General features: G+C 48.1%; 1 protein-coding gene and 1 long non-coding RNA gene across 4 annotated transcripts in view; both read left to right on the top strand.

Moving 5' to 3' along the window:
- The window catches only part of CREB3L1 (cAMP responsive element binding protein 3 like 1), a 45,309-nt gene that overhangs the window by 184 nt on the left and 22,483 nt on the right, over positions 1–22,642 (top strand). The gene's annotated exons all lie outside the window — the stretch shown is intronic.
- On the top strand, positions 7–15,041 carry LOC132328948 (uncharacterized). Its single transcript, XR_009486923.1, has 2 exons — positions 7–11,010; positions 13,840–15,041. It is a non-coding gene; the product is annotated as an uncharacterized LOC132328948 (long non-coding RNA).

Raw genomic sequence — 22,642 nt, 5'->3', positions numbered from 1 at the left:
GTAAGGGACCTCCGGCAGCACCCCTGCTCCCGGCCCCGGCAGCGGCGATGGGACCCGGCGGCGGGCTCTCCTCGGTCCCCGCCCTGCCCCGGGGTGCCCCGGAGATGCAGGTAGCCGGGTGCCCACTGTCGCACACGGCCAGCTCCCCGCTGGACTGGCCTGGCCTCTGTTGCCCCGAGGAGACCCCGCCGGGGAATCTCAGGGCTGTTGTACACTATGGTTTTATGAGCCTTATGGCTGGGGAGAAGTGTGAGGTGCCAGGCGGGGAATGTACGACCTGCCGTGTGTGAGCTCGGGCAGCCCCGGAGGCTCGGAGGCTCGGCCGGTTGCCGTCGGGAGAGCTCTGGGCTCAGCGCCTCCTCTCTCCTTTGCCTGTAACTTTTCCTCAGAGTGGCATTTGGGAGATAAAGCATCTACCGCTTGGCGCTTTGGCTGGACTGATTTACTTTGGAGAGAAGGGTGAGGGGGAAGAGTGACTAGGGAGGAAAATGTGTTGCCAGTCTCAGGGAACCAAAGGGGCATTGTTCACCTCTAGGGAAACTGCCCAGTTTCTCCCAGGAGTCAGGCGAGTTCTCAGTCCAACAGCTCTCCCGGAGAACACACACAGACTCTTTGCTGTAGAGCCCGAGCTCTCCATGGGAGTTTCCATGGGATCCTGCAGCCCCTCTGCCCGGCAGGACCCAGCCCTGAGGCAGAAGTGGGAAGAGCCCCACCCCAGAGGTGGTTGGGAGCGAGGGTATCCGGCGCTGGGCAGCAGAGCACTCCCTGGACGCGAGGCTCCGCCAGCCTGTGAGCGGCTGCAGCCGTGGGACAGTGTGCCTGCTCCGGCCAGAGATCTGAGCAATGGCTTCTTACTCCCCTTTCACAGTACTGGCACCTCCCGTGTTCCCCGTGTAGCACTTTGAGCGTCCCTGAGGGCTACCCTTGCCGGGGGAGCAGGGAACAGGGAGAAGGCGAATCCTCTGATGAATCCACTTCTGCTTTGCTACACAAAAGATTTAAAGCCTTTTATGTTGCCTCCTTTGTGAGGAAGACGATAGAGATACAGAATTTGCATGAATATTAAATGCACTGCACCAAGCAGAGGCACACAGGGTCTGGGAAAGAGATTATGGAGGCAGCCCCATCCCTCAGAGATCTTGCCAGCTCCTAGTTTCCGAGGTTGCACTGCGCCTCGAGGACTGATTCCACTGGGCTCTACCAGCAGAGAGGCAGCAGAGTCCGCAGTGTTCAGGGAGATGTTCCAATGGCACATCGCCTCAATTCTGGGCACTTGCCTCACCTGCTCATATCTGAGAGACCTGTTGTTAGGAGTTTTGTGCTTTCCCTAATTCTGTACACATCCAGTGTGGATGAAGCTATGCTGATAGGAAGTGCTTTATGCGAGGACCATTTATTCCTTTACAAAAATGAAAATAGTATGTATTGGCACCAGCCCTTTCACCAGGTGCAACATGGGCTGTGATCAGAAGTCAGGGAACCCCTAACCAATGTAGGTGGTATCTTTTTATAGCTAAACACAACTGCCTTCTCAAGCAGACCCTGTGAAAAAGAAGCTTTTGTGTAAGAGTGCCATCTGGTGCCACCTGACAGGACAGTGTGTTTAAAGTGTGTGGTGGCTGTGGGCAGGCTGGCTCTGTCCTGCCTCATTTAAATGGCTTTTCTGTTTGGAGAGCTGCTTCTGGAAGCAGCTTGCCGTTGTCTTCTCATTTAACTATGTTGCAGTCATGCAGTGACTCAGGCACCGTTGTGCTCAGCTGACAGCAGAAAGGCGCTTTTTTAAAGGGTTTTTTTCCCCCTATGGATTTTTTTCCAACTGCCAGCGACACAAACTTCAGCTGGAGTGAGAGAGTCAAGCTCGTCCTGCAGATGATACATATAAGAGATTCTGCAGCCACTTCTCGCCTACCAAATCTGTTGGTGATACAAGAGCCAGAACATAATACATCAGCCTCTTTGTTCTCACTCTGCATGACAATGGGTAGGATGGAAAAAATACACTTGGATTTTCTTACTAAATCCAGCAAATCTCCTGGGATCTTGCAATGTGTGGAGAAGTTCTTTTGACATAGAGCTGTGCAAAACATCACCGTGCACAATAGGCACAAAGTTGCCAGTGCCTTTGCTTCAAAGATGGGCAAACTTTTCCAGATATTGTTCAGCAGGCATTTTTCTTAAAACAGGCCAGAAATTTCAGCCATAAAATGTCAGTATGAAATTTTCATGAGTATGATTTCCTCTTTTCAGAAAGGAAGCAGAAAGAAAAGATGGATGAACCTTACTGCAGTGTCTGTGCTCATTTGGGGCAAGAATTGCATGTGTCTAAACTACTCTATTTTCCACAGCCTTGGCAGTCCTAATGAGTCATCTTGGTCTTTAAAAAATGGTTCTCTGTATTGTTCATCTGAAGCTGTGACAAATAATTAATTAAGGCATGTCTGTAGATGCATCTTCAGAAAGATCTGTGTGCTTGCAACAGAAAAAAAAACTGAATGTGTAGGAGCTGCCTTTCAGAGATATCTGCCCAGGTTGTAGGAATAGGTTGACAGAAACCTCATGAAATTCAGCAAGAACAAACTCTAAACTCCTGCCCCTGGAGCGGATGGATGGATGGATGGATGGATGGATGGACGGACGGATGGACTGACAGACTGACCCACCAGGGCTCCTGGAGCACTGGTGTGGCCCCAGTAGCAAAGGCAGCTAGGAGCAGGAGTGACCTGGTAGATAGACACAGGGAAGTGATTATCCCCTTCTTCTTGAAAATCATAAAACTGTGTCTCAAATACAGTGTCTGGTTTTGGGCTGCCTGATAGCAGAAAGACATGGATAAATCTGAGTGCATCGGGGGTTGTCACCAAGGTAACTGGGAGATGGAGAATTTCTCCTGTGAGGAGTAGCTCAGGAAGTTGGACTTTCTTAGCTGGAGAAGAGAGAGCTCCAGGAGGACCTAGCAGAAGCCTACCTGCACAGCTGAGAAAGTTACTGAGAAGATGGAGCCAGGCTCTTTCATAAGTGCATGGCAGGAGGATGAGTGGTCATAAACTGGAACAGGAAAGGTTTACGCTCTGTTTAAGGAACCGATTTATCACTGTGAGGATTTTGGGGTTTTTTTTGAAAATTGTATGGAGAGTGGTGTCTGCTTAATTGGATGGGAAATCTCCAAAGGACACAAAATGCCTCTCTTCACTTAGCTTTTGCTAACCAGACTTACACAGGATGGCTGCTAACAGCACTGACAGTCTCCTTTTGCTCTAGAGGCCACATACTGCTCTTGAACTTAGGCAACTTTGCTCTTCTTTTTCTCCCAGAAGGACCTATCATATATAAAGCTAATCCTTCATGCAGTGCCTGTTTATCAGTTACACCCATTTGTGCCCTGCCCAGTCCAGCATATCTGATCATTTCTGCAAGCAACCATCTATTTGCTTAAGGTCTATTACAACTGCACTCAGAGAACTCTTACTTTCTCATTCAGCTCTTATCAGTGCTGTGAAACTCTTCAATAGACTTATCACTTGAGTCATATTCACCACTGTGCTTCACTGGCTTTGTGACACTCGTGTCAGAAGGAAACCAGAATAAACCAACTAAACAGGAGTCATGTGCTTCTTTTTAGCCCAGTACCGTAGTGGTTTTGTTTCTTACCTCTGCTACTGTGTTTTATAGTGCAAAAAAAACACCTTCAAAGATGACTTTGGATATTTATGTAAACACAGCTTTGACTCCATGCTTTTCAAAGCATATGCTTTACCCCCTTCAAGAGACATCAAGGCAAGAAAATAGCCTGCATGCTCACTCAGGTGTCCACAGTTAGAAGCTGCAGAATGGCTGTTCAGGCTGTCTCAGGAGGGCTAACCCAGCTCCTCTGGGGAAAGCACACTAATGCACTCTTTCACTGTGTGATCCTTTATGCCCAGGCAATGTGACAAATGGCATTTTCTGGAGCCTACAAAGGGACAGCAGAATGGGAGAAGAACTGCCTGTCTCTGTGGGGTTGCTCCTTGAGTGCAAACTGGGTGTTGGGCTTACTGTGTGCTCTTTCCTTTAATATTGTCCTGGCCCACAGGAAGAGGAGAGTGGCAGGACTGTACATAGTAAGTAGGCTGAGAGTGATGCTGGTGCAACTCATAGAGGAAGCTTCCCCTGAAGATGAAGAGAGGCTATTCACCATGGATGACTGTCACTCTCACAGGAAGCCTATACACACTTTTATTCCTCTTATGCCTATTACAGGGACATAAATAGCACTTAAGTGGTGCTTAGGTGTTGGACTGACCTTTGGTCTGAGCGAGTTTCACGCTCTGTAAACTCCCTCTCACTGTCTCAATGCACAGGGAGGATGGAGAGCACAGGCAGATTTGGTCACCCACTTCATATCCCTTACCGTTGCTAGACAGGGCAGCTCTGCTGTAACAGGAGGCTGGGTCTCCAGGACTGATAGAGACTAATCTCTTGTGGGGACACATGCAGCAAGCATTTTGGCCCTCTAGTCCTGTGCCTGGTAAAATTTGGTCAGTAACACATTTATGATTAGTCTGCCAAGTACTGGATATGGAAAGGCTATTTGCTTGAAATTTTTCTTGGAGCTCACCAACCAGATTCCTGTAGGATCTCCAGGACAGATACAGAGACCTGATGGGGCCATCAGATCTGGCCTGATGGAAATGAATCCAAAGATAATAGTTCCTATATCCTTCTATTTAATTAGTCTCTTTGGATCCATCTCATGGTTTCTACACTTCGTGGCCCTGCTGCTCCTTACTATCTCATGATGGGACTTACACTTGCAGAAGGGCTAGAAGCAGGATGAAGCCAGAGCTGAACATGGGTCCATAGATCTCTGAGTCTGGGTCTCTGAGCATCATCACTATAGAGTCGCCACCAGGAAAAATGTTTCCCTTTTGATAAAGAAGAGGGGAAGAGACTTGAACTTCTTGAATTTGGAAGACTCTAGGTAAATACTCTAGGTAAACTCTAGGTAAATACTTAATCCAAAGACTGTGGATCATTTGTATGTCCTATCTGCCAGGAAACTGATAAACATTTGGGAAACTCTTCCTAAAAAAACACATTCATTTGTTGGACAACTGCCTGCATGTGCTGGGAACCCATTGTCCTAAATTATCATCTCAGCCAAAGTGGGAGAACCCATTAACTGTGCTCTTGGGCCAGAACTAGGAGAGAGGCTGCAACTTAGAGCAGGAGTGCAGGAAGGCATATGTCCAAAACAGGGTTAAACAGTGGAGACACAGCCATCATCTTGGTGGGGAGAAGCAGGAAGGTCTTTGTTGAAGTGCTTGCAGAGTAAACAAAGGGAGGGTTTGGCAGGAGGTGGAAGTACATCTGTGCACACAGTCCACTCCCACTGAGGGATCAGCACCAGCTGGGAGATTCTGGAGTTGTGTACTGCTCAGTCCATGTCTGCCAGGTGATCCTCATCCCCTGTGCATAAGGCAGCTGTTCTATGCTACGACCACCCCTTTCAGAGAGGGACAAACCTGAGGTCTCATTTGTATAGATCAGACTGTAGAAAACCTCTAAGACTGGCCCACTGTACCTTCTCTTGGTATCAGTACAAGTGGACAAGCTTGTACTGTATGGTGGCTTCAGAAGCCACCATAGTGTGTGGTAGCCTCTGAATTTAATGAAATGTGTTGTGTTCATTGATGAAAAATGTCTTCTGCTGCTCAGGAGCTCATCTGGAACTGCACTGGTCCTATCCTGCACTGCTCTGGTCTCATCCATGACTGGTGCTGTGTTGGTCCCATTGGTGCTGCACTGTTCTTGCTGAAGCCTGAAATGGAGCTGTCTCTGGTAGAGCAGGGATTAGGAAGAAGAGCATTTTCTGAAGCAACCCCTTGAAGGGGAATTTAGAGCTAGGGATTTCATAGCCCCAGTTGCAGCTGCACTATTTAAAATATGGCCAGGCTGACACCTCTGTGACTTACTGCTGTGTTTCCTTGGAGAAAAGTTATTCCTCTGCTTGCTCCCTTTTTTCCTCAGCATCTCTCCATAGGTTTTAAGGTACTATTTAATTAGCATTTAATAATTACTTATTTACTATTAAAATAATTTTCAGTGTTAAAGGAAGCAAATGAAAATGCTTAACTCCCTGGAGTTGTCTTTGGGATGGCCACATGGCAGATCCTCTGCACATAACCACAGGCAGGACTGTGTTCTTGATACAGCCGTTTGATTCTCAAGACTCACTTGTTCCAGTGCATTTCAAGGAAGGGATGAGTCAAACCACTAAAGCTTATGCATCCTTGTCCTGTTATGGACAGTCCACTGTAAGAAACCAGATGGCTCACAAAAGCCAGTTGGTGACTCTCCTTGCTGCAGAGTTACAGGAAAACAGATAGGGCACCAGCAAAGAAGCAAACCATTATAGCTTTCCTAAGAAATGCCCAAAACCTGCCTCTTGGCCTAATTTGGCTGAGAGATTTCCCTGGGAAATTCCAGGTCTGTGCAGCAAGGTACAATGCAGTCACCCATGCTTCACAAGCAACCTTGTGGCGAGCATTGTTCTTCTTCAGGAAACATGTTTGCTGGAGGAGCCAAATGTGTTAGGTCCTCAATTCCAAGCCAGTCTTAGTCCTCGGGTTACTGCATCCTACCAATCTCAGCTTTCTGCCAGGGACTGTATTTTCACATCTGAACTGCTGAGACTTCATGTCTCCACATGGGAGATGAGAAGTAAGAACAAAGGTGGAACCAAAGCCATCTTTCTTGGCTGACTCTCTATGCTGGCACCATCTTTTTCCTGCTGCAGCAGGTGACTTCTGTGCTGGTGACCTCAGTGTAGTTTGGTATCCCCGGCCTGAAATCATTGATCCAGTTTTCAGTCGGGCACTAGGACAGAGTGGGTGCTTACATGGAGCTCATCTCTTACTTTTTGCTGTATCTGGAGCTCAGCTTGTGTTGTAAGTTGTTAGGTGTTTCCTTGGGTTGGTGTCTGCATGTTTTGCAATGTTCCTCAGAGCAGAAATAGCTGAAAGGTTGTGAAGAGCCAAGGGCATGGCCAAAGTGGCAAGGGACTGCAAGTAGCATGCTGAAAGGTAGGCTGTGTCTTTCAACCCAGTTGTTCCCCATGTCTGCCATGCAGTGTTTACATCTATCCAACTTATTTCCAGCTGCTCAAGCAAACAAATTTTACTTCTGCTTTCCCATATGGTTACATCATTCAGTTTTTCTTTCCTGTAGTTTCCTGAACTGACCCAAACACTGCAGCCTTATCCTCTCAACCTCCCCTTTCTGACTTCTTTATCCACCTTCTTTTCTCTTTCTTAGTATCTCTCCTTTCACTTTTATTTTCTTAAACCTGTCTTGGGCTTTCTGCCTTTGAAATCACATGGTGCTGCTCTGATCTGGTCTGTATCCAAGTGATAGATGCCTTACACTTACCTTGACACATTGTTCAGCCAGAACAAGGTATCATGAAAGTTAGAAGTGCACATATCCACATACTCTTTCACTTCTTTCTTTCTTGTCCTATTTTATCTTCTCACATTCTAAGACTGGAGAAATTCCCTACAGAGCACTGTGCAAGGCTATTCTCCCTGAAACTACTATGTAATCTAACCAGTACTGAAGTAATTAGTACCATCTTTAGAGCTCAAAGATGATGCCTTATGTGAGGTCATTTATTACAATCACTGTCCAGGCTGTTCCAGAGGAGACTCACCCCTGACTACCTCAGCAAAGTTGCTTTTGGCTTCTTTACACTGTGACTTTGTCTTGATTAGGAAAAATGTTCATTTAGGTCAGTCTGGCTGACCTGATTAGCAAAGCCTGCTCAAAATGCAGTTAGCATTTTTCCTAGAATAGATGAAAAACATAATGCTTTCAACTGAGCAATTTGTGCCAGGAGTTCCCCTGCAACAGGAACGTCAGGGCTCCCTTGGGAGAAACCTGGCAGCTAAGGCTGGAGGAGTTCTACAACTTGTGCCTCACACCAGCTGTGTTAAACAGGAGGGAACTGGATGCTACATTGGTTGTGGACATTCTTATTGGATTGTCAGCATTCCTCCTGCAGGTGAGCTTTGTTAGATCAAAGCCCAAACAACATCCTCCATGCTGGCTCCCCACCATGGTGTCATGGGGTCACTGGCATCTCCTTTCAATGGCATGGCGCATCTAGGGGGAGCATTGCAGCTCAAGAATAATCCACCTCTGCTGTTCGAGGTGCAGGGGCTCTACCATGAGAACTTGCTCTGGCTCTGCAATATTTGCGGCCCTCTCACTACTTGGAGGAGAGCTTTCCCCTCCAGAAGGGGAAAAAGGTAGAGGGATACCAGGATGAAGAAGAGGACTCAGTTCCAGAGCCTCAAGAGTTAACTGTTGCATGTCAGAGCAGCTTGGTGTTAAATGAGTCTGCTAAATTCATGACAGTTGAAGGAAGGAGCTGGGCAGGTGCTTTTGGCTAAGTTTACTGCTGTCCCGGGGAGAGGGACTGCAAGCCAGGCAGCTCAGGGAGGAGGAAACCAGCTCTGACATTTGTAAAGACTGTTGATGGAAGGTTTCTTTCAAAGACTTTTCAGTCTCTCAATCTGAGAGCTCTTTGCCCAGGGAGTGCTGGAAATGTGGCTCTTCTTTCCAAGCAAATGTGGCAGACTCTCACAGTTGATGAGGTGCTGTTGAGCCACAAATACTGAATTGCCAATTGAATGATGTTGGGTTTGTTTTTATTGTGTTTCTCTGTCTTTATGGACAGCGCTGCAGTGAGGTTGTTGGGAATGGGAGAACTGTATTTTAGTCCTGGCTCTGCCAGTTTCTTAGTGTGTGATCCTCAGGGTGTCTCTTGCAGTGAGGCAGCTTTTGCTCACTATAAAAAAAGTGAACATCCTTATTCTTACTGAAAAGGAGCAGTGTCACCAATGGGTGAAGCAGATTATCAAAAATTAAGACTGGAGTGCGGTTTTGCTGGTAAGTATCTGCCAGGAAAGGTCCATAGGAGCTATTACTTTGCTTCCCTGGTTGGACTCTTTTTCAATGACTTTGCAGCTACACATGATATTTGCCACATTTTCAGTTTGGCTGATCTGTTCTCCACTGATATCCCAGCTATCCTTCACCCCTCTCCTGTTCCTTATCCCTGTGGACTGCACGTGTCTCTATCTGACCTCAGATACTTCAAGCTAATCCAGAGTAATCTTTCTGTGTCAGTGTGAATGACTGCGTTGGTCAGCATCGGGATTTAAACTGAAGTACTTTTGGCCCATGCTGTTACTGACCTGACCATTCTGGGCCTTACTGAAAACCAATTTGTGCTTTATAAATCCAGTGAATGGGCTGTACTCATACCTCATCCTCCACTGTGCAACCAGATCCTGGCTCAGGCACAAAACATAACTTCTCCATCAGTTTGGTGCAACTTGCTGAGAGCACCCTGTTTTATTTTTGCCCCAAACTGCTGCATGGTCGGTGCTGGGCTGAGTTCTCAGGCTCCCAAACTATTTCTCTGCTGGTTTGTAAATGAGAAGGAGGTAACAAGCTCCTTCTTATAAAATACCAGAATATCATGGCTTTATCTGTCCCTAGCATGATATTCAAGACCCATGCCAGTCCCTCCTGCTGCTCAGCACATGTTTTTGCACTTTCCCTTTCTTTGGAAGTGCTTTTTCTCCACAGTAACTCTGTCTGGCCTGTTGTAAAGCTAGGATCACCATCATCCATTTGGGAAGAGTGATGCAGAGGTTGCTTTTCCATCCTCTGATCTTTCTCCCGCTCTTCAGGTTTTGTCAAATATAGTTGGCAGCGGTCCAGCAGCTGGATTAGCAGTAATTAATGAGCAAATGGACTGCAGCCCTTTTTCAGACCTGGCAAAGCACATACCTTTCACTTTTTTCTTACATGGTTTTCAGCTCTTTTTTATCATGCTGGGAGAGAGCGGAGTAGCAGCAGATGCTGCTCTGGTCAATACAGGGGAGTGAACAGAGGCTGCTGTGCTCATTTCTTTGCTGCTAATTAGTACTAGGGTGGTAGGCAGAGGCTGCTAGCTAGGACAGCAAAACTGTTTTCTCCCTCCCCTTGTAGCTGCAGCCACAGCAAGCAGTCAGTGGCAGCTGTAAGCAGCTGGGGTGAGCTGCAGCAGAGCAGGAGTAATGCTGATTTCTTAATTTTCCTGCATGCTTCAGGCTCCAGGCAAACAGCCCTTACAACCTCCTCCTTTGTGACCTGGAGCTGAAGTCCCAGGTGAGGTGAAGGCACACATTGCTGTGTCAAGCCCAGCAGCCACACAGTGTGGTGAGGTCACGCAGCACCTTTGATACCTACAAGTGCCAGAGACCCATGTCCAGAGCAGTTGCCCATCCCCTGGTCTCAGATGCCTCTCTGATATTTGATGAAATTGAATTACACAGAGTTGTCAGAGGATTTATTTACTTACTCTGGGAAAGAGTGAAGGACACCAGAAGGGATGGAAAATAGGGAAAGAAAGAGGGACAAAAAAGCAAAGATGAGAGAGCTATGCAGTTAGCATTCCTGAGCCATCTGGACCTGTTGGCATGGCCCCATCTGGATAGGCTCACGTGTTCATCCACAGCATGATGTAATCTTCATTGTCCAGCATTTGATTTTTCTCCTTGTGCTGGATGGCCTCATATCTAGTGCATGTCTGGAGCGGGCATTTTGATTTCCTGTTGCTATTTGTGGACTTTTCCTGGCCGATCCTCAAGCTCAGGCGGTTTGCATTCCTCAAGCAGAAGCAGCAATGCCACCCTGCCAGCAGGAGCGGAGGCCAGCTGCAGCCAGCCTGCCAGCCCGGGAGAGGCAGCCCTGCGCGTGGAACCAGCTGTGGTTTGCACCGTGCTGCAGCTGGAGAGAGAGTGACACCCCTGCCTGGTGCTTGGACCATGGTGGCTGAGCTCTGGAGTCGGCTCAGCCTTCAACACCAGCACAGAGAGGGACCACTGTTCCCAGATGCTCCTGGGCTTCCCTGCCCTGCTGGATCTTGCAGCAGAAGGAGAGTTTTCCTTGACTCAAGACCTATTCCTCCCTTCAGCAGATGTGAGTAAAAAGCAACTGATGATCTCAGTCCCTCTTCTTTGCAAATACCTGCTTCAGGGAACACCAGGGCTCTTGACTGCCCTGTGAAGCAGGTGGGCTTCCCAGCATATAGGAAGAAAGGCTGGGAAGGATCTGGACTGACATTGCCAAGTACCCACTCTTGATAGTGGAAGGCCTGTCATCCCTTTCCTTCCATCACTCAGTGCCATTTGCAGGAGGCAGTGCGGTCCAGTCGGAAGGATTCACTCAGAACATTCCCACCATGTTCTGTGGGAGACTGCCATACCTCACCAAGACCAGCCATCTCTTTTTTTCTTGTATCCTTCCTAGCACATGAAATGAAGAAGATTTGTATGTCTGCCTCCATAAGAGCACAGTCTGAAGTTCTTTAAGTCACGGAAGGCGCACAAGAACAAAACAGCCTTCTTTACTACCTAAACTCAATGTGTAGAGGGGCAAACAGTCAAGCCATAGATGCCCTCCTGCTTTTAGAATCAGAGCAATTCCCACCCTCCTGCATGGTTGGGAAAGTCTGAGATACTTAGAGGAAGAAGATGGGATTTCTCTACCATGTACCACTGCTGCAAGCAAACCTCAAACCCAGTAATATGAGGGCCTGCTTCAGATTATGCCATTCTCCACTCTGACTCAAGATGTGGGTAGCTGTGTGATGATACATTAGGCAACAGTTTGACCTGAGCATCCAGTACTCCCTCCCTTACAATGCCTCATCCTGCCCACATGCCTCTCTTAGCTTTGTTTCCTCCAGGGGCTTGGGAATGGGAAAATTGAGTGCAGTGACCCCTAGGGAGTGAAATTATTTTTAGTGGAGAATCCTACTGCCTGGTTCAGAAGTCATCCTGTTTGCATGTGAAGAGAGTAGGGCTTTGCTTTCATAATAACCCAGGGACAGCCTGTCCACCAGGGATGGACTCCCTGGAACCACAGAGCTGAGCTTTTCCACCCAGCTCAGCTCTGTTGAGTGAGAGAGTAGCTCTGGAAAACTATTGCCTCTTTTTAAACCAATTGGCAAAACTCTTGCATCTCTCCTGGGAACAGGCCAGGGATTCTGAGTCACTGCTTGAGTGGGTTGTGGCCAAGGTAGTCATACCCAAGATATTAAGCGAGAGAGGAGAGATCCACCCAGGAGTGCCAACAGAAAGAGAAATAGTCATGACCATAATGAATAATAATATAATGATGAAAATATTCAGAAATGCACTGCCCACTCCAAAAATAAAGTTTGAGGACAGCTCAAATATTGTAAAGAAAAGAGAGGAAAGAGTCGAGAAAGACCGCCAAAGCCTGCATGTCAGCTGCAATGCAAGGAGTCCCATCCAGCTGGCCTGGGTTCAAAGAGCTCCTATTGTCCAACAGCATTTCCAAGACACCATTCAAAACTTTCAGAAAATAAACCCAAGATGCAGGGTGAGATTTATCACACAATAAAGGCAAGCCAGATGTGTGCACCCTTTCGGAGAGAGACAGGAGGAAGATGAAGGAGGAGTGAAGCAGGGGGGTATCAAGCAACAGAGGTATGAGGGAAGAGGTTGTCAGGCCTGATGCTGTGAGGATCCGGGCAGGAGCAGGGGACTGGATCTTTGTTGGGACACACATTGGGCACTTGTGAAATGTTTCCTGTTTATCAAGAACACTATACTTCGGAAAATTCACCTAGCATCAAGGCTAGGTATTAAGGAACAAAGAGGGAAGATCTCACTGATGCTTTTTTTTTCTTTTGTTGTACGTAAAACCATAATGGATACTGAAAGGTTGCTTCTTGTGCTGAATTGTATATCTGCAAAATAAGGCCCTGTCTGAAATAATGTCCAGAAGCCAAACCACTGTAGATTTTGTCTTGATTTTCTTAGGCTCACACAGTCTTCAATATTGTTTTGCAGCACTGGCCACCATGGCATGGATGTAACTTCTTTTGCCACAGGAATCACTCACTTCCACCTGTGATTTAATGATGTTAAAATCTATTTAACATAATAAAATAATAATAAAAGCAATTAATTACACAGAAAGATAATTTAATCTTTGAACATGCTGCTAACATGGAGTTACATGACTACAATTTGTCATCACTAGATAACTCCTCAAGTTCTCCCTGCCAGCAGAACAACCTGGCAAGGTGGCCATGCCATACCACAGACCACAGATGACTTGGATTTATTTGTTCTCAGGAAAATCTATAGTAGTAAGGACTTGTTCATCTAAGAGCAAAAAGACAGAAAACATTTTGGAGGCTTAAGCTAGAGAGTCCCTCTTTGCAGTGACTCATTTGTTTGGTAAATGTATTTCTCTTCTACAACAGTTGTTTTTTGTGTTGTGTTTTGGTTTTGGGGTTTTTTTTTTTGGTTTTTTTTTTGAAAGGTCTGGATGTATCTGGAGCCTTTAAACTGAGTTCAGTTGCAGATGACGAATTTGAAGCAGGATACATTCAGCTCTATAAGGAGTCATATTTGATACCAGTGGTTCCTCAAAGCCCTAAAACCCATGAGGCTGTCCATCAACTCCCTTGTCCAGGGATATCCCAAAATGGATTCCCAAATCCACCAGCTTCTGCAGAGACCACTCCAATGCTAGGGTGCAGATGTCTGCTTGATCTCAGACGCTGGAGCTTTCACAACAGGAGTCCAGGGCATAATAGGTTTCCTGGCTTTAAATGAGCATGGGATCTTTTCTTCTCAGAAGCTGCTAACACACCAGCTACAGGATCCTTGGCTGCTGGGCCTTTTTGTGGAGAAGTCCGACTTGAAGAAGGGATAGCTGGAGAGCCAGGTTTTGAAAAGGGGTTTTCATTGGCTTCCTTTTCTCTTTCAGCTGTGATTTTCATCCCATGGTTGAAGTGACTGCCTGGTCTCTGACCAGTCGGATATCTATCCTTATCTTTGGAAATGCAGGGCTTTTATCCCTGGTTCACCAGCATCACATCTTCATTCTACGCCAGGATGGAGCTAATTCAGGTTACCCCAGCAGTGACAAATGCTTTTAGAGGCCTTACTGCTCTTTGTGCCCTGGAAAGGATTTCCCTGTTCTTCAGAGACTCTGGTTTTTGCAGCTCCACTGCTGAGGTGAAAATGGTACCCTCAGCATTGGAGCTGAAGATTAATTTCCTATCTGCTGCTTAGGGCACAGATTTTCCACTGAGATATTGTCAGAAGGTCAGAAATCTGCATTCCAAGTTGAATTGCTTCGAAAGCTGTCCTGGTGCAGAGCCCTGTTCAGTCTGCTTGCAAAACCCAACTTTTGCCCAGCCTGGCCACTGAAGAGAGTCCAAGCTCTTGCTCTCTCAAGATTTTACGTGAAAATCCTTCACATCCTTGAGTCACAAATCAGCTGGCGCAGATTAGTTCTTTGTTAAGTGCCCTTTGAAAAGGCCCAAGGAATGAAAGCCACCAGTAATGTTTGGTATTAGCTGCATGCCTCAGCTTTTGGACATGAACAGAGTACAGCTCTTCCTCTTTCAAGGCCTGTTTTTCTTTATGGGTCTCCAGGGATCTGCCAGGGGACAAACTGTGAATTATCTCTGATTTTGCTCTGTGAGCTAAACAGTTTCAATGAGACAAATGAAGATGATTGTACTGACAATTCAGAACTTTCCTCCTCTGGTTATCTCCCAGAGCAGATTTCCTCTAACTACCAGTGTGTCTTTCTTGTTGCTTTCTTGCAAGATGCAGAAAAAAGGCCCATAATGGCATGGGGCTCACAAGCTGTGTAAGAGCAAAGATCTGCCAACTCTGGCAGCTTCAACTCCATACTGGCCAGGGCCAGAAGCTTCCAAAAAAGATAGAAGAAATGGTGGAGTGGCATTATTCCAATTTATTTTGGTTATTGAATAAACATTCCCATCCCACTGACTGGTGAATGGCTTGAGCAGCAGCACCTCTCTAATTTATTTCAATTGTATTGAACTTTCGTGTCTATTGCATTTCATGTCTTTTGGTGATAATGTGAAATGGTTTCACATCAGCATGGCAGTATAGTTCACAAAGTCACACAGAATAAACCAGTATTTTATTTCACTTGCCCTGCCTGCTGTCACACTGTGCATCCCTCACCATTAAGCAGAATTTTTCTCTAAACTGCCCAGGCAGACATGCCACACACAATTAAATCCATGTAGGCTTTTCCAGGGTAGATTCACCTCTAGATTTGCAGGGCTGGGCTGGGGATGCATCTGCCAGTTGTGCTCTGGCTGCTGTGCCTCTGTGGGGATTGAGGAAGGGTGGATGGGCTCTGCAAGGGCACACCAAGGGTGGAGGTGGATCAGGCTAACATAGCAGATAGGACCTTCCCAAAAATGATGGATTATATTTTCACACATAAGGACACAAAGTTCACATGAGATCCCACCCCCAGATGCTACTGCAGCTGAAAGCCACATCATGATGTGGAGTTAGGGTGTCACTGGGAGCATGATGCAAACGCAGCTGAGGCTGCCATGTTCACACAAACAGGCAAAGCACCAATTCAGCCAAGACAGCAGACATCTGGGGGCAGAGATGACAATACAGCTTCTCTCTCTAAGGGCTACTGCTCATGTGAAGTATCTTCCTGGAGACTGACCTTGGCTTGGGAAGGAGCGAAGAAGAGGAAGAGATCCCCGCCAGCTTGCCCAGGGATACCTGCATTCCCATGGAGAACAGCATCTGCACATCTCTGTTTGACCACAACCCAGCTGCCACCACAATGGCTTAGAAATAAGGGTGGCTTTGTTTTGTAGCAAGAAAGTTTTGTCTTCAGTTCTCTAAGCTCAAAAAAAGCCTAGCAGGACAAGCTTTTTATTTACCTTTCACAAACTCCTAGAAATTTGCCCCAAATCCTCTGCCAAATGAGGGTTAAGAGCAGCTGATTGAAATGTTTCATCCTGAGGGAGTTGTGTCCAGTTCTGCGTATGGTTTAAGTCCTGCTCTAATTTTTTTTATCAGAGTCAGCTGCAAGGCAGTTGTAAGCCAAGGGAAATTTGGGACATTCATTGCATATGTAGCATACACATAGCAAAAGCATGTTGAAAAGCAGAGGCATTTCTTTTTATCCTCCAGTGTGCCCTTGCTGGGTGGAGAGGTGCTCCTATCTCTGTAGATTCAGCGAGTCACATGCCACAGGCAAATCATGTAGTGTAGCTGCTTTCCACCCCAGGCCAGCGGAGCCTGTTTAGCCCAAGGGGAGGCTGTTTTTCCCCTCTCCTCCCTAGCACATGCATATCTGCTCTGAACCTGGCACCCACAGGTGGTAGGAGAGCATGCATATGGCCACACCGCTGTGGCCACGCTGCAATGCCACTTGTCTTGTGAATCACCTCAGCCTGGGTTCTGTGCTGTTCCACAGTCGTTCCCCTTGCAGGGCACTTCCGATCTCTCCCACATCACCACTGCCCGTGGTGCTGTGTGCCAGCTGCTAATCCCATTTATGCTGAACACACTGGTGCCAAGTATGGAGACACCAGTGTCCATGACTTTAGCAGCACTCAAAACCCTCCGTTGGGGCCACTGGGAAACCCAGTCAGAGGCTAGCAGATATCAACTTTCCACATACCTTTTACTCCCTTTTCATTCTTTCAGAGGCAGAAGCATTTAAAGACTTAAGTCACCCTCTTCCCCTGCGCCTGGTGCCTCCCAAGATTCTCTCCAATGAACTGCAGGCTTGTAAACTCTGAGCTGGATATTACACGGCCTCGGCTACGAAACTTCCATGCGGTCTATGTTGAGCACATGCTTTTTTACAACATCACCCACTCCGTAAGCTTTGTCCCCCTGCCAAGGTTGTAGGGCAGGAGGGGGTGAAGCCACGAAGCCTTCCGGCCTGCCAGGGAGGTTTCGGCTCGCCGCGGGAATCGTGTGTGTCGGAGGGGCTGCGGCGATGTGCCCGGGGCGCTCCCCATCCCGGCATCCCGGACTGAGCGGGGCCGGCCCGCGCCGCTCCGTCCTAACCCTGCACTCCTCCCGCGCGGCGCGCCGCTGGCAGCCGCCTCCCATTGGCCGCCTCCCGGCGGCGCCGGCCAATGGGCGGCCGCGGCTGCGGGCCGTTGGAAGCGCGCCGCGGCGACCGTTAAACCGCCGCCGCCGTCCCCGCGCGGCCGGGTAGCCCGCGCGCGTTCGCCCTGAGGGGCTGCGGCTCCTCGGTCCCGGCTCCCCCGCCGCTGCTGCGCCCGGCCTGGGCGCCGCGCCCGCCACCGCCCTCCCCCGGCTGCGCCTTGAGCCGCCGACGGTCCCTCCTAGGTCCTGTGGCGCCTAGCGCTGGAAATTGTAAATCCAGGCCCTTGGCACGGATGCGCGGTGGAAGGAGGTTTCCACAGCGAGTTGTGCCTTTGCCTTGCAGGGACAAGAGCAGGCTCAGGGGATAGCTTACCGCTCTCCACAAGTACCTGAAAGGAGGCTGTAGCCAGGTGGGGGTCTGCCTCTTCTCCCAGGCAACTAGAGACAGGATGAGAGGATGTAGTCTTAAACTGCAGGTTTAGGTTGAACGTTAGTAAGAATTTATTCAGAAAAAGGGTGATTAGACATTGGAATGGACTGCCCGTAGAGGTAGTGGAGTCACAATCTCTGGAGGTGTTTAAGGAAAGAGTGGCTATGTCATTTGGTGCCATGTTCCAGTTGACATGGTGTTCAGTCATAGCTTAGATTAGGTGATCTCAGAGGTCTTTTCCCACCTAAGTGGTTCTGTGATTCTGCAATTCTACAGACAGCAGCAAATTCTGGGTCTAGTTCCAGATCAGGTTCAGTCAAACCCTGCCACCCTGGGGCGTCTGGTGTGTTTGGTCCACCATACATGCCAAGGTTGTGATTCTGAAAGTAGTCACAGGTGACTTAGGCATTGATGCAGTGCCTGGGAAAGATGGGGTGCTGCTGCTCAGGATACTGTCCTGCTGCTGGAGGGGAATGACAGTGGCGTTCACAGGCAGTTTGGCCTTTGGTGCTTTGGCCATGCCACACAGAGAGGCAGCAACAGCAAGGGGGTTGCAGGTCAGTGGCAAGCTGTTCAGGCACACCTGGGGCCTGGGTGGACCAGGCATGGATCAGCAGGGACCTGTGATATGTGATGTATAAGAGCAATATGGGTTCAGGATAGAGGAGCAGCAGAAGGGTAGCACCCAAGGGGTGGTTGGATGATCACTTGTGCCCCTTGGGGTGCACATGCACTGTCTGGCTGTGTGGAGAAGTGTGCATAGCACCTGTCCATCCTGCCTGCCTCTTATTAACACAGTTGATAACTTCACTTTCATAAGGTCTAAAACTCTCTGCATTTTAAAGAGAGCAGAAGGACTGTCTGGAGTGTATGGGCTCTTCTTTCCTGGAATGTAAAGAAAACCTCGGCTGTGCAGCTGGAGTGCAGGGGGCTTCATTCCTTAGTGAAAGCAGAGAAGGGAAATGCAGATGTCACAGCTGGGACAGGAGATTTATCTTGGCAAGCAAAGAGGAAAAAATTTTCAAAAGAAAAGAGAAAACTCAGAAGAATCCCCTCCCCATCTTCACTGCTTGCCAGCATGAGCAGAACCTCCAACCTGCAAAGGCCTTTCGTCTCCTGGGCCTGGGTTGCTGCCCAGCTGGATTTAGCCCCTCTCTGCTTTCTCTTTGGAGCGAGACCATTGTGGTGGGATGAGAGAGGCTGTGAGAACCAGGCTGATCCTGAAGGAAGGCTGTGTCCAAACAACTCAGCTGGAGGTGGGAAGGGAAAAGTCACAGTCAAAGAATGGAAGCATGAAAGGGAAAAGGAGGGACAGATGCAGCCAGGATGAGTCCAGAGAAGTAGATCCAGGGGGTGGAAGTCATCACCTCCTCAGCTATGCATGGTGCCACTGGGCTACAAGAGTGCTACCTTAAGGCATCCTGTGTGCAGCCGGGCAGGGGAGAAGGCTTTGTGCCTCAGTCTCTCCTTGGGGCCTCCAGAGTTCTAACACCAGCTCTGGGTGGGGGTGTATGGAGAGCTTGCATTTGGATGTCTGGATGTCTTGCATTAGCTCCCAAGATAACTGTTGTACAACAGGAAAGGGTGTTTGAATGAGAAGTGCACGCACGCACATACAGTGTGCTATTTAGACAACCCTAAGCATGAGGTCAGGATGAAAACATGTGGTGGAAATATGTTTGGAAGAGTCAGTGCCTGTGTCGATCACCAGGAGTGGGAGGGAGCAGAGGCCAGGAGCTGACAGATTCTCACTCTCTCCCCATGGCTGAGGAGGCCTCAGCCTGAGCAGATTCCACTGTGGCACCAGGTTAAGGCTCTCTGTAGGGCCTAGAGATGCAATGGTTGTTGCCTCCCTATACCTGTGCCACTGGCTCATCCTCTTTGGACACTGCCTCCCTGTCCTAGAGTTTGAAGGGGACAGGCAGCTAGAAATCAGGCCTGGATCAGGAAATTCAGCACATCCTCGCCATTGCATTTCTGTCCCTTGGCTGCCCCCTCCCTGACCGCTCACTGGTAATACAGCTTTGGAAACACATCTCGTGCTATTTCTTGGCTTTGGAGCATACTTAGAAGAAGAAGAAGGAAGGAGAGTGTGAAAGGGAGGGGAAGATAACAGGAGCGAATAATGCAAAATGAGACTGTGCTGTGAGCTTTGTATCCCATCTGGAAACTGTTTTCCCTCAGTACACTGCACACCCACTCCCTCTAGGCCAGGATGGTAAGGGTCAAGTTTCCCAGTTGACTGGTCCCCCTTGCTAAAGCCAGACCCATCTGCGTGAAAGCTACTTGAAATATCTTAAAGGAGAATCTCAACACAGTTGCTGAGTTGCTGAGCCCTTCATTGTCACAATTAGAAACTCTTGGCCATTCTTCTGAGGAGCAGGAGCTGGCTGATCTCAGCCTCGTTGGAAGGCACTCTCAAGGAGTTTTGGTCTAGAAGAAGCTGTGAGAGGATGAGGCTGCTGTGCTTGTGAATCTCTGTCCATCCCACCTTCATTCACACCCAAGTTCCATGGACTCTTTCTTGGACCTTCCCTGGCCTGCTGAGGCCTTCATTGCCATTGTGTTGGCAAAAGTCTCCCCAAAGCCCAGACTAGTCATGTCATTTCGTGGTAGCACATGAAGTCCTTTAGCTGTTCTGGCCCCAGCCTTGGTGGGAATGGAGGGCTAGTGACCACCCAGCACCTTCCATTCCAGCAAGGATAAAGCTGCTATCCATTTGGTCAGGTGATAAACCTGCTGCTCTTCATTGCTCAGAAGCTTGGAGCACTGACCCTCCCGTGAGCTGATGTGATGTACACAGCCCTGAGTCACCATATCCTAGTTCCCTGAACCCTCTGTCACACATACAAAGGAGAAGTATGGCTGAAGCTTTCTCTGAGTTTCGCCAGATAAGTGCAGCTCCCAAAATTAGGCTGGGTGGGACAAAATTTGCATATTCTTGGTTAACAGGTTCGATCTAAACTAATTAGTAGTGGGTTTGATGGCATCTAGCCAAAATAAACTCTGGGTTGCTCCTCACTGTGTCCATCACAGTTGGATCTTGACAAGAGGATGCTCTTTCTTCTCACCATGTGGTTGCATGCACAGCTGTCCTTTACAAATTAGAAGTCTAAAATTAATACCTGTTGACTTCAGGAGAGAACAGTCAACCCAAGAGCCCCAGTAGTCTTCCTGGGATATGGTGACAGCTTCTTGCTGGTCCCATAGTTCCCATTATGGGTCTAGCCAGCTACAAACCCTTGTTATTATTTTTGTTTGTTTAACTCTTCCTTCTGCTGCTTTCCTCTGCCTCTTGCCACCTTCTTTGAATAAAACAACAATCTCCAGCTTTGAGTCAGCTCTAGGTGCTCTCCCTCCTTGAGGGTGTTGGATCCTTGGTGCCCCCTTTGATAATAACTATAGTTATGGCCAATCTCATGGGCTAGCTCCCTTCTCTCCATCAAATGTGTGGAGATGTTGGATTGGTATATGTGTGAGTGGTGAGAGCTGAAATGGACTGCTTTGATTAGAAAGCTTTGCCAGTATTTAGGAGGATAAGACCCAGAAGCACAGAGAGGGGTAGATTCCACAACATTTCTGGATTCCCAGGGAGAGGTAAAAGTTTCATTCTCTGCTCATCACCCGCATTTTTCCTGTACTGTGGAGTAGGCCTCTGTCTCTTGGGAGAGAATGGTCTCTTGGGGACCTGAACTCCTGCACCTCTGGGAGAACAGTGTTGCCTTCATTTCCAAACAGTGAGATCTTCCAGCAGCAAGTCTGCTTTGTGGTGTCTAAAATAATGAGAAACCTGAAATTACTCTTGCCAATTACTCATGCCTGTGTTAAGGCTCCCATACTCAGTCCCTTGCACTCATTACTCATCTCTCACCCTTCAACAGCTGCTGGGGTGATTTTTTTAGTTTCAGAATAAAGCCAGAGACACATCTCCTCCTCTTCCCTCTAGGTAGGTTTGTCCAACAATAGAGAGATTGTTGAGTGACCAAGGGATCATTGTTCTAAATGTGGGTGGGATGCTGCTAAAAGATAATCTGTGTAACTACTGCACGGATGCATTTCCTAGACTCTCTTCAATCCCATCTCTTCATTTGTTAATGCACAGTTGTGAAAGAAATTGGAAGCACGTGTCAGTGTCACAGACAGCTCTCCCCACAGCTGTCCATCCAGCTCTGCTTCTCTTCCATGGCTACACAGTGGTTCTAGTTTTCATGGTCACAACATGATTTGAGCCCAGCTCTGTGTTGCGGTGCATTAGCAGCCAGCACTCTGAATCCCTTCACTTTTCTGTGGTTCTCACCCTTACCATAAGGCTATCGTGTTCACATCCTGTGTTTGCTTATGTTGTTTAGAGAACACTAGACAAAGAACAGCTGTTACATGAGCAGGCACTCTCTGGGGTTAATGCTCAGAACTCCAAACTCTTTATCCTTCTATGCTGTAGGACAGGACAAAACCTGGTTTTCCAATGTATTTTAGATAACTATCTAACCCAGTTCCATCTGCTGACTCAGCTCCCTCTGAAGTTACACTCCCCACAGATGGTAGGTGTTTTCTGTTACTTGATTCAAGTGCAAAAATGCTCCTAGGCAAATTGGAGATGGCTGGGTGGATTTTACCAAACTACCATGCCAACTCTGCTTCTGCTGTGGGAACAAGTGGAGAAAACTTTAGCCCAGACATTGCAGGGGGGGCCTCAACACTAGGATTTAGCATGAGTGTGCCTTCTCCACCCTACTTGCACATGCAGTGTCTGGTCTCGAGCGAAGCCTTGGATAGTCATGTGTTGGGCTGTCACTCCAGGCAGTTGGAGGACAGGTGGGAAGGAAGTGAATGGAGAGAAATCTCATGTCAGGCAGAATGCAGGTGGCAGGGACTCCACCCCCACTTCTAGCATGCTCTGTAAGGATCTGAGGTTTTAAATGGAGCAGCTGAAGGATGATGTTTGGTGGGTGAAAGGCACTGACATGTTGGAGATTGCTGCCCCTTACCATCTCCCTTCCCCACTTGGTGGGAAGTGTGGGTCTGTTCATCTAGAATCTACTTCACTCCCCAGCCTCGCCCCAAAGCTCTGACAGCCAGTGGAATGTTGACAGAGTGGTACTGCGCTCAGGTAAAACAAATATACCTTCCGGTAGGAGCAGGAACCTACAGGCTCCAGCATCCGGGGTCCTCTGGCCACCTCCTGCCTCAGTCCTAGCACTGGGGAAAGACAGGACTG

This window comes from Haemorhous mexicanus, chromosome 6 (assembly GCF_027477595.1).
Source record: "Haemorhous mexicanus isolate bHaeMex1 chromosome 6, bHaeMex1.pri, whole genome shotgun sequence".
Lineage (NCBI taxonomy): Eukaryota > Metazoa > Chordata > Aves > Passeriformes > Fringillidae > Haemorhous > Haemorhous mexicanus.
Note: the sequence above shows the minus strand (reverse complement) of the source record. Positions and strands in the feature narration are given on the sequence as shown.